The sequence below is a fragment of the Chenopodium album genome, chromosome 20 (genome assembly GCF_948465745.1).
Source record: "Chenopodium album chromosome 20, dcCheAlbu1.1, whole genome shotgun sequence".
NCBI classification, from domain to species: Eukaryota; Viridiplantae; Streptophyta; class Magnoliopsida; order Caryophyllales; family Amaranthaceae; genus Chenopodium; species Chenopodium album.
The window spans coordinates 31,103,609-31,112,233 of NC_137853.1; the positions used below are offsets into that span (position 1 = coordinate 31,103,609).

The following is an 8,625-nucleotide window of genomic DNA, read 5'->3' on the forward strand; positions in this document are numbered from 1 at the left end:
CATACCCAAAGCCTCCATGGACACTCTCATAGCCATCTCGGCTCGCCCCAACGTGCCCATTTAGATCCCCTCCAATATATAACTTCTCTGAGTGGTGGACACCCTGCACCACCTCGTCTAGGTCCTCCCAAAATTGTCGTTTCTCTTCTGCATCTAAACCCACTTGGGGAGCATAAGCACTGATAACATTCACAATCTCCTTGCCACATAGCAACTTCAGCCTTATCAACCTATCGTTCTTCCGATAGACCTCGATCACCTCTTTTGCCAACCTCTCATCGAGAACCACACCAACTCCGTTCCTAGCTCCACCATTCCTTGTTCTGTGGCTCGTTTCTTGCCCAACATACCATACCTTATACCCCAAAACCAAGCCTCGAGCTCCTTCTCCTGTCCATCTTGTCTCTTGGAGGCACATGATGTTCACGCGTCGTCTTTTCATTACTTCTACCAATTCTGCTGATTTTCCCGTAAGAGACCCCACATTCCAAGAACCAATCCGCAAACTAAATTCTTTTCTCCCACGCTCCCTCCTGATCCCAACTCCAAGCCCTTGATTATTTGACACCACAATTGGGCAATATGGCGCGTCGCTTCTGGGCGACGACCTAGCAACCCTTACATACTTATCACTGCACCCGGGTCTGGGAAGTGCAGCGCGTCGCTCAGTAGGGAACGCCCCAATGGCACGCCCTTGCTCATTTGACACCACACTCGGGCAATGTGGCGCGTCGCTTCTGGGCGACGACCTAGCAACCCTTGCATACTTATCACTACACCCGGGTCTAGGAAGTGCAGCGCGTCGCTGAGTAGGGAACGCCCCCACGAAAATATCTGTTTGGCTCATGTCATGGGATGTGACGAAGTTTTATACTGGCTGTCACTGGCCTACCGTAACCCTCCTCCTTTATCCAGGCTTGGGACTGGCAGCGGGAAACCCACTGGCGGGAAACCCACTGGCGGAGTTTATTTAGTGTTATTTGATCACTTTAAATATACTCTAATTAATTAATTTTCACATAGTATCTTCCGTTAATTAAAGACTAGAATTGAATAATTAAATAGTTGTTTTATCACCTAAGTCAAGGCGAATATTGTTTATTTTGTTCTTTCCACGAATTTAATAAAAAAGAATAACGACATTCATTGCAATGTACACCTTTTGTGATTAATATTTGTAAATAAAATCAACCAACTTAGTTTTTAGGAATCGCGTTGCATAGATTATTTGGTAATGAAATTGTGAAAAAGGAAGAGCTAGTAGAGGCCGCACTAGGGCTAGGATTGCGATTCTCAAAGAGAACGTTTTTCTAGTACCCTTGATCCCGAACTCATTTCTGGTTTAGTAGACCAATTTGGGCATGGGTAAATTTATGATTCATGCCAATTATCCCTTGAACACTAATTGGGAGAAAGGTATGAACGAGGTTTATGAGTTTTCCTAAAACTCATTGGCGATTCTCTATTGCTTACTTATAAAAAAAAAAAACGTAATGACGGACTCAATTCTAATTCAAGGTCTCCCAAGCAGTCAGGAATTCAAATCCTAACACACCCTAAAAGGTGTAAAGTCCTTGGCTTTAAAGGGCCATGGGCATAGAGCAAATGGGATCCCCAACGACGGTCTACCCTTCCCACAGTGGCGACTCTGCTGGGGAGTTAGAGATTACAAGATTAGCTTTTTCTTATGGCTCAAGGTTTCCCACTTAGGTTGCCCACTTAGGTTACCTATGAGTTGTAATGAAAGGTTAACTTGGATAATCTCTAGTTAGAGTGCGAGACTCAAACGTATAATATCTTCCTTTATCACAAAAGTAAAAACCAAATAAGCAACATTGCATCATGCATAATCATAACACACTTTAAACAATGGGGATTGGCTCATTGACTAGAGGTCGTCAACACTAGGCTTCTATCCCGAAATCAATAACAATCATCCCACCCATATCGCCAACAATATGTTGGGAGAACCATGCCATGGGTCAACACGTTGAATGATTGTTTCATGCATCGTTCTAAAGGTATGGTACCTTTGGACACCCAAGCGTTGACCATTGACCATACAACGACATTGTATGCTTTAAAGTCTCTATTCCTCATGTTTATGTGCTAATGTGACTACATGACTATGTACTTATATGTTTCGTGTCTAGTTTAATAAAATCCCAACTTGTTACCTAGAGATATTAAAAATTCGAAAAAAAAGGTGGTTCGACAAAAAAAAAAAAAAAAAAAAAAAAACATCATTTTGATTAAAAAAAAAAAAAGCATTTCGATTTGATATATTTCCCAAAAAAAAAAAAAAAAAATCAAAACGTCGAACCAGACAGGTGGCGCGCGCAACTACCAAAGTTGCACACCCCCTCCGAGCGCAAGTTCTGAAGTTACGCGCGGCTTTTCCGCGCAACTCTGAGTCTTGCGCGTGCCCACTATTCAACGTTGACTTTGACTCGTTATGAACAATGTTATACGCAGACAACGATGTTACCGCTTCAAGTTTAATTGTTAAATAGGTGCTAATAATATCTCTCTGGCTAACAATGTTGTCTAACTTAGTTTCTTTTACTTTGTTCGTCTTTTCTTTTTTTAAAAAAAAATTTGAAAAACATTTTTTTTATATCGTTCTCTTATTTTGTTTCCGCAAAAAAAAATCCTTGTGTTATCTTCTATGTTCACAAGGGCCAAAAAAAAAAAAAAAAGCATGTTGCAGGCGCTACTCTCAAATTTCACTCTCCACCTTAGCGCAAGGCGGAAAATTGCATGCGATACTATTTTCGATTATGAAGATTCGTTTACGTACTTTTTAATCAAACTAATGACAATATCTCTTATACGGTTCGTCATTATAAGTTCCCATCCTCTAATAGGACGTCATCAATATTCATACTCCTAAATGTGCCTATTTTTCGTGGTCATCATCTTTTAGTTGTAATTAATTAACCTTGATTTAAGAGTATAATTTATTTAACTCTTCTATGGTTAAAAAAGAAAATCCCGAGAACCTTACTTGGGATAATTGCCTCATTAAAAAAAAAAAAGAGGGAGCAAAAAAAAAAAAAAATCGATAAATCCTTCTTAAAAAAAAAATAGAATAGGATACAAAAAGAAAAGCTCAAAAAATAAGTGAGAATAATGAATGATAAATCCGAGAAAATGATTTAATTATTTCTTGCATTTTACGTTCGAAGGCAACCATTCTATTTAAACCAATAGTAATTATCCTTTAACAATGAGCAATATGAGAATCTAAAAAATAATAATCACTATCTCTATTGTAATCTAAATGATCAACAAATACCACATTTTAGTATATTGATCATTTTAAGGAGTCTATTTGGGTTGATGAATATTTCTAAAAATTTGATGAGCGTTTTTAATCCAACTTTCCTTTTCTTTATCATCTACCTTTTTCAAAATTAAAATAGTTCACTTAAAGTAAAATCCTTAGATGATTACCTTGTTGAAGTCAACACAAATCATGACATTCCATTAATGATTGTTCATGAATTTTTTGACATTCTTCATCAACAAACTTGCTTAAAGTGAATTCGTATTAAAAGGATTAAAACAAAAAAAAACATTTCGACTTTGGTTCATTGTTTGAATGCTTGGCAGAAAATGTTTTAAGTGAACGCGCTCAATTTCTCGTGATACACATTAGTAGATCATATTCCACATTCGCATCCTAGTCCAATCATGGGTGAAAAAGTAGCATTGGAGAAACTTAGAGAGGAACTCCAAAACCAAAAGGCCCTACGAGAAGAAGAAGCCCAAATGAAGGCTCATAGAAAAGCAGAAAATGCTAAAATAAAAGCATAGAAAGAAAAAATTCAAAATTCTACAAGAAAATGCAAGAGCCGAAAGACTAGAGGCCTTGGAGAAACTTGTCCTTCGAGCTAGCTCAGCGACTAAGTTCTTCAATTATGAGCTTGCACCACAACCTAGTGGCAAGACTCTCCCAGAAAAGTTCTTGACTACGGATTTACCAACCTTTAAGGTTACGGACAATCCTAGGACTCACTTAATGAGCTTTCTTGGAATGATGGCATTGAAAGGGGTCGAGCATAGCTTATATGCATGTACTTTCCCTCTTTCATTGGACCCATCTGCTAGATCATGGTTTTATAACCTCGATGCAAAACAAAATTCCACTTGGGAGGACGTTGTAAATGCATTTCTAGCCCAATATGGAGATAACATCGAGCTCACAATTACCTTGCGCGATCTTGAATTACTCAAGCAAGGGGATGAAGAAGGCTTTATTGACTTCTTTTCCAGGTGGCGATCTAAGGTTTCTCTTCTTTCACAAAGACCTCTGGATCATGAACGTGTCCCAAAGTTCATAGACAACATGTCTCCACCATACAAGTGCCATATACAATACCTTGGTTTAGACACATTTCGTAAAGTCTGTAATGTGGCACTAGTAGAAAAAAGTAAATGGCAAGCGGTTCAAACCCCCTAATGGGAAGCGGTTTTGAACCGCATGCGCTTGGGGGGCTTCCCATTGGCCTTTTAAATGGGAAGCGGTTCAAACCGCTTCCCATTTGTAGTGAAAGGGAAGCGGTTTTGGCGCCAAACCGCTTCCCATATGCATTTCGCTAGTGTAACGTGAAGCATAATGGGGAGCGGTTCAGTAGTCCAAACCGCTGCCCATTAAGCCTAAAAAAATAAAAAAAAAATATTTTTTTTTTTGCATTTTTTTCACCTAAATTGCAGCAGATGCATATATATATACTTATAATATACATAAATCTCATATATTTTCTTTAATAACTTGTAATTTTACACTTTAAAAAGGAAGAAAAAAATACATTGACTTGTAACTTTCATTACTTGTGTCAAAAAAAATAGTAAAAAAAAAACTTTCATTACTAACTAATAACAGAAGCATCAGCAGCATCAAAGACAGGAGGAGGCAGTAGCAGCAATTGAGATGATGACATCGAAAGATTGAAGGCCCCTTTGAGATTTGATGACTACAGAAGGAGGAGAAGGAAGCAGTTGCAGAATGCAGTAATATTGAACTACTTCTTTTAAGAGTTCTGGAACAGGGAAAGGAAAACGCTATCATAAGTCACATCTCTAAAGAAAGATCATATGCAACAAAGCTAAGCCAGAAAAGTAGTCAACTAATGTAAAGGATACTGAGATAAACAAGTCACACTCGAATCATAGAGACATGGGTTATTTTGGATCTTAGCCAACAATACTTGCAATCATGGTTAAAGAAACAACAAGACAAATTTAATTTAAATTCATCAACTGAAAACTAAAACAATTATTACACCTATATCACAATCTCCAAATAGTACAAGGCAGAAACATCAAAATCAGCAGTAGTCCATATCCCACAATCGCAATAAAATGTACCATTGGAGAACCAAATTGAGTATCTAGTTAATCTAACCACAAAATGCATCATCCTTAGCATATTCAATAATTTCTTAAATCAACATTGCAAACAACAGATTTGAAGAACATAATCAGTAACCCTTTATAACCAATTTTAGCAATGTATAATCAACAATTAATTAGAGCTTAATAATCCCAATTAACGCAAATATACAGAAAACAAGAATATAAACATTGCAAAACACAATTTCAAATTCAGAGGAAACCACTATTTCATTCATTTCTCCACCAAAATGAAAACACAACATCAGAATTTACATAAACATCCAATACTCTTACCAATCAAACTAACAAGAGAACAAGGTGACTAACTAATTTGACATTGGACTCAAACTCCAGGAGGTATAGGTTTCTTGACATGGCTTCTCTGATTGGATTTATGTGAGGCAGAGAGGAGGGCGGCGAACGGTGGTTGAGGTGCTGCTTTTGGCGCGACTGACGGTTGTGGTTATTAATTTGTGGCTGTGCGAGGTGGAGATGCGTGCAGTGGAGCAGGTTGTTGTGATTGGGGTGGTGCAGGGTGAAGTGGGCTGGTGAGTTGGTGGTTCGCAAGGGAACAGGGGAGATGACGGTGGAGGTTGAGTACGGCTGCTGTAATGGTGGGAGATGCGGCTGGTGGTGGTGGTGCTGCTGGGTGTGGTTGGTGGTGGATGCAGGGGGGGAAAGAAAAGTTTACAATAAAAGCCTAAGCAAATGAGAATACCCTCCAGGCCTCCATCTATCCTGTTATTTCTATCCTTGAAACTAATTACTATTCAAATACAGGGCTTTGCCTTGAAATGAATTGAAAATTATCTGTAACTGATGAGCTCCACACAGCAAAAGCATTCATGGATATGTTCGTCAACATATTACCATTCAAATATGAATTGAAATGTCTCTTTAGTAAACAAGCCTAATACTTTAGATTTTAGAAACAGAAATGGTTCTTTTACACTAACTGATCTTTTCTTAGAATTAAATAAAATATCACCACGCAATCAAAAACAATGGAAGCATCAAGCATGGAAAAGATCCACACACAAGCAAGAGCAATATCCAAAGCTGAGCACAAATAACTGACAAAGACTATGCAATGAACTGAAATGACTTGGACAGATTGCATGATGGTGAATGAGGAAGATGACCTTTCATTAATAAACAGGAAAGTTGAAGCAATATAAGGGTTAAGTTGCCAAGTAAACAAGTAACTTGACACCCCAAAGCTAACAATATACAAAGTAAATCGCTCACAATTTCATTAAGAACCCTCTCTTTCTCATATCTATTCTACTAGTTTCTCCCTTTGCTAACTAATTTGCTGCCTCCTTCAACATTTCCCAGCTTATATTGACATTCCTAAACTACCGCATTCCCTTCATTAGACTACTAAATAAGTGAGCATCACACCAGCTATCTTGCTGGACCTTGAATTCTTTTACCAATCAGGTAACTTCTTTAGTAAAAGGAACAGTTCATCATTCTTTGATAAGAAGTATGAATCAGCAATATCTTAGAACAGCTTTTTCCAGATGATTTGCTCATGAAAGGATCAAAAACCAACAGTTTATGACTGATCATAATTGCTCAAGCTATATACTCTCCACCGCAATACTGTTATGATAATCTCAAACCACAAAAATAAAGATGCACATGTACTGAACATGAGTGGGAGCAGGAGTACTGACAGAAGAATCAGATAAACCAGCACAGAAAGAGTGCGCACTATCATGTTCTATATGTTTCTGGATAAACTAGGCTCAAGAGTTTATGATATAAAAAAAGCATTGTTACTAATGTTAAACCTTCAGTAATCAGATGCCAGTATTTCTCCAACAGATCCACAACAAAATTCGAATGACATTATTTCTACAACGGTTAACAAATAACTGGAGATGTTTAGACTTTAGAGTTTTTTTATTTGCGACATTTATCCCCAAAGGCCTCGATAACAGAATTCGGATTTAAACCCGTTTTTTCCCACATCACACAACCATATATTTGTATTTACAGCACAAGAAACAGCCACACAACCAACCAACACTGCCACCAATATAGTAAAAAAATTCCACCCATGAGAAAAAAAATTCCACTTGTTTACGAACCATACATTTGACTAATTAAGCAATCAACTCAGAACCTAAATAATTAAGCCCTAATTATACAATCAACTGAACAATACATATAAATCAATACTTATAATTAAACCCTAATTAACCTAATCAGACAAATTCTCATTGTTACAATACATAGAAAACATCTGATAACTCAAAATACATAGAAAATCACACAACTTGGCAACAATAGTTCATTATTAGACTCGTAAATTCCCAAAATTAGACATAAATCTGAAATCATATAAATCAAAACCTAAACATGGACTTGTTTTTTTGGCAGATTTTCCTATTTCCTGATGAATGCAGAAGAGATGAATTAGAGAGGAGCGAGAAAGAAGAAAAAGGAGAGATAAAGAGAGAAGGCTTACTCGAAGATCAGGGCACGAAGCTGGAGTTTGAGCGTCGATAGTTTCTGCACCTGTCAATCACCGCCATCAATTACAAATCGAAACTCACCATCGCTGCTCTCCACCACCGCCAACAGTTACAAAACGAAACCCTAGAAATCGAAAAAAAATCAAAGATTTGAACTAGTAATTATGCAAAGGAACCCTAACTTTGAAATTTAGAGGGGAAAGTTTAAAGAAGCTCATACCATGAACACCAATCAAAACCCTAAAAATCGAACCGCACCGTCGTTATCGCTCGTGACCACCATGACCATCAGTGAATGAGGAGGGAGAAGAAAGAGAGAGAATTTGTGAGTTGCGGTGGTTGTGGATGCGGCTGCGGCTGCGGCGATGGTTGCCTTCGTCTTTGAGGAGAGGGAGAGAGAGAGGAGAGAGAACTGAGGTATGAGGAGACAAGAGAGTGAATGAGACTACGAGAGAGATGAGAAAATATAATAACATCAAACATAATGACCAGCGGTTTTCGGTTCAAACCGCTTGCCATTTTATCAATATTTTTCTTTTTTACCAAAGGTGGGATTTTGGGAAGCGGATTTCATTAACCGCTTCTCATTTGTAGCTGCCAATTTGCTTTATTCTACTAGTGTGGGAACATTAATTGAAAGGGACTTGATAAATGAAACCATGAATCATATAGATGGACTAGATTTTTTAGAGAAGATCTCACCTACGTTGGAAACGGACAAAGATCAAAGACGCGATCT

The 8,625-nt window shown here is 37.9% G+C and overlaps 1 long non-coding RNA gene across 1 annotated transcript; it reads right to left on the reverse strand.

Annotated features, from left to right (window-relative positions):
* Nucleotides 1–4,714: 4,714 nt before the first annotated feature.
* LOC145599334 (uncharacterized) lies at nucleotides 4,715–8,336 on the reverse strand. Its single transcript, XR_014103731.1, has 3 exons — nucleotides 8,107–8,336; nucleotides 7,880–8,010; nucleotides 4,715–5,045 (listed from the first exon to the last, which is right to left on the reverse strand). It is a non-coding gene; the product is annotated as an uncharacterized LOC145599334 (long non-coding RNA).
* Between the last annotated feature and the right edge of the window lie 289 nt (nucleotides 8,337–8,625).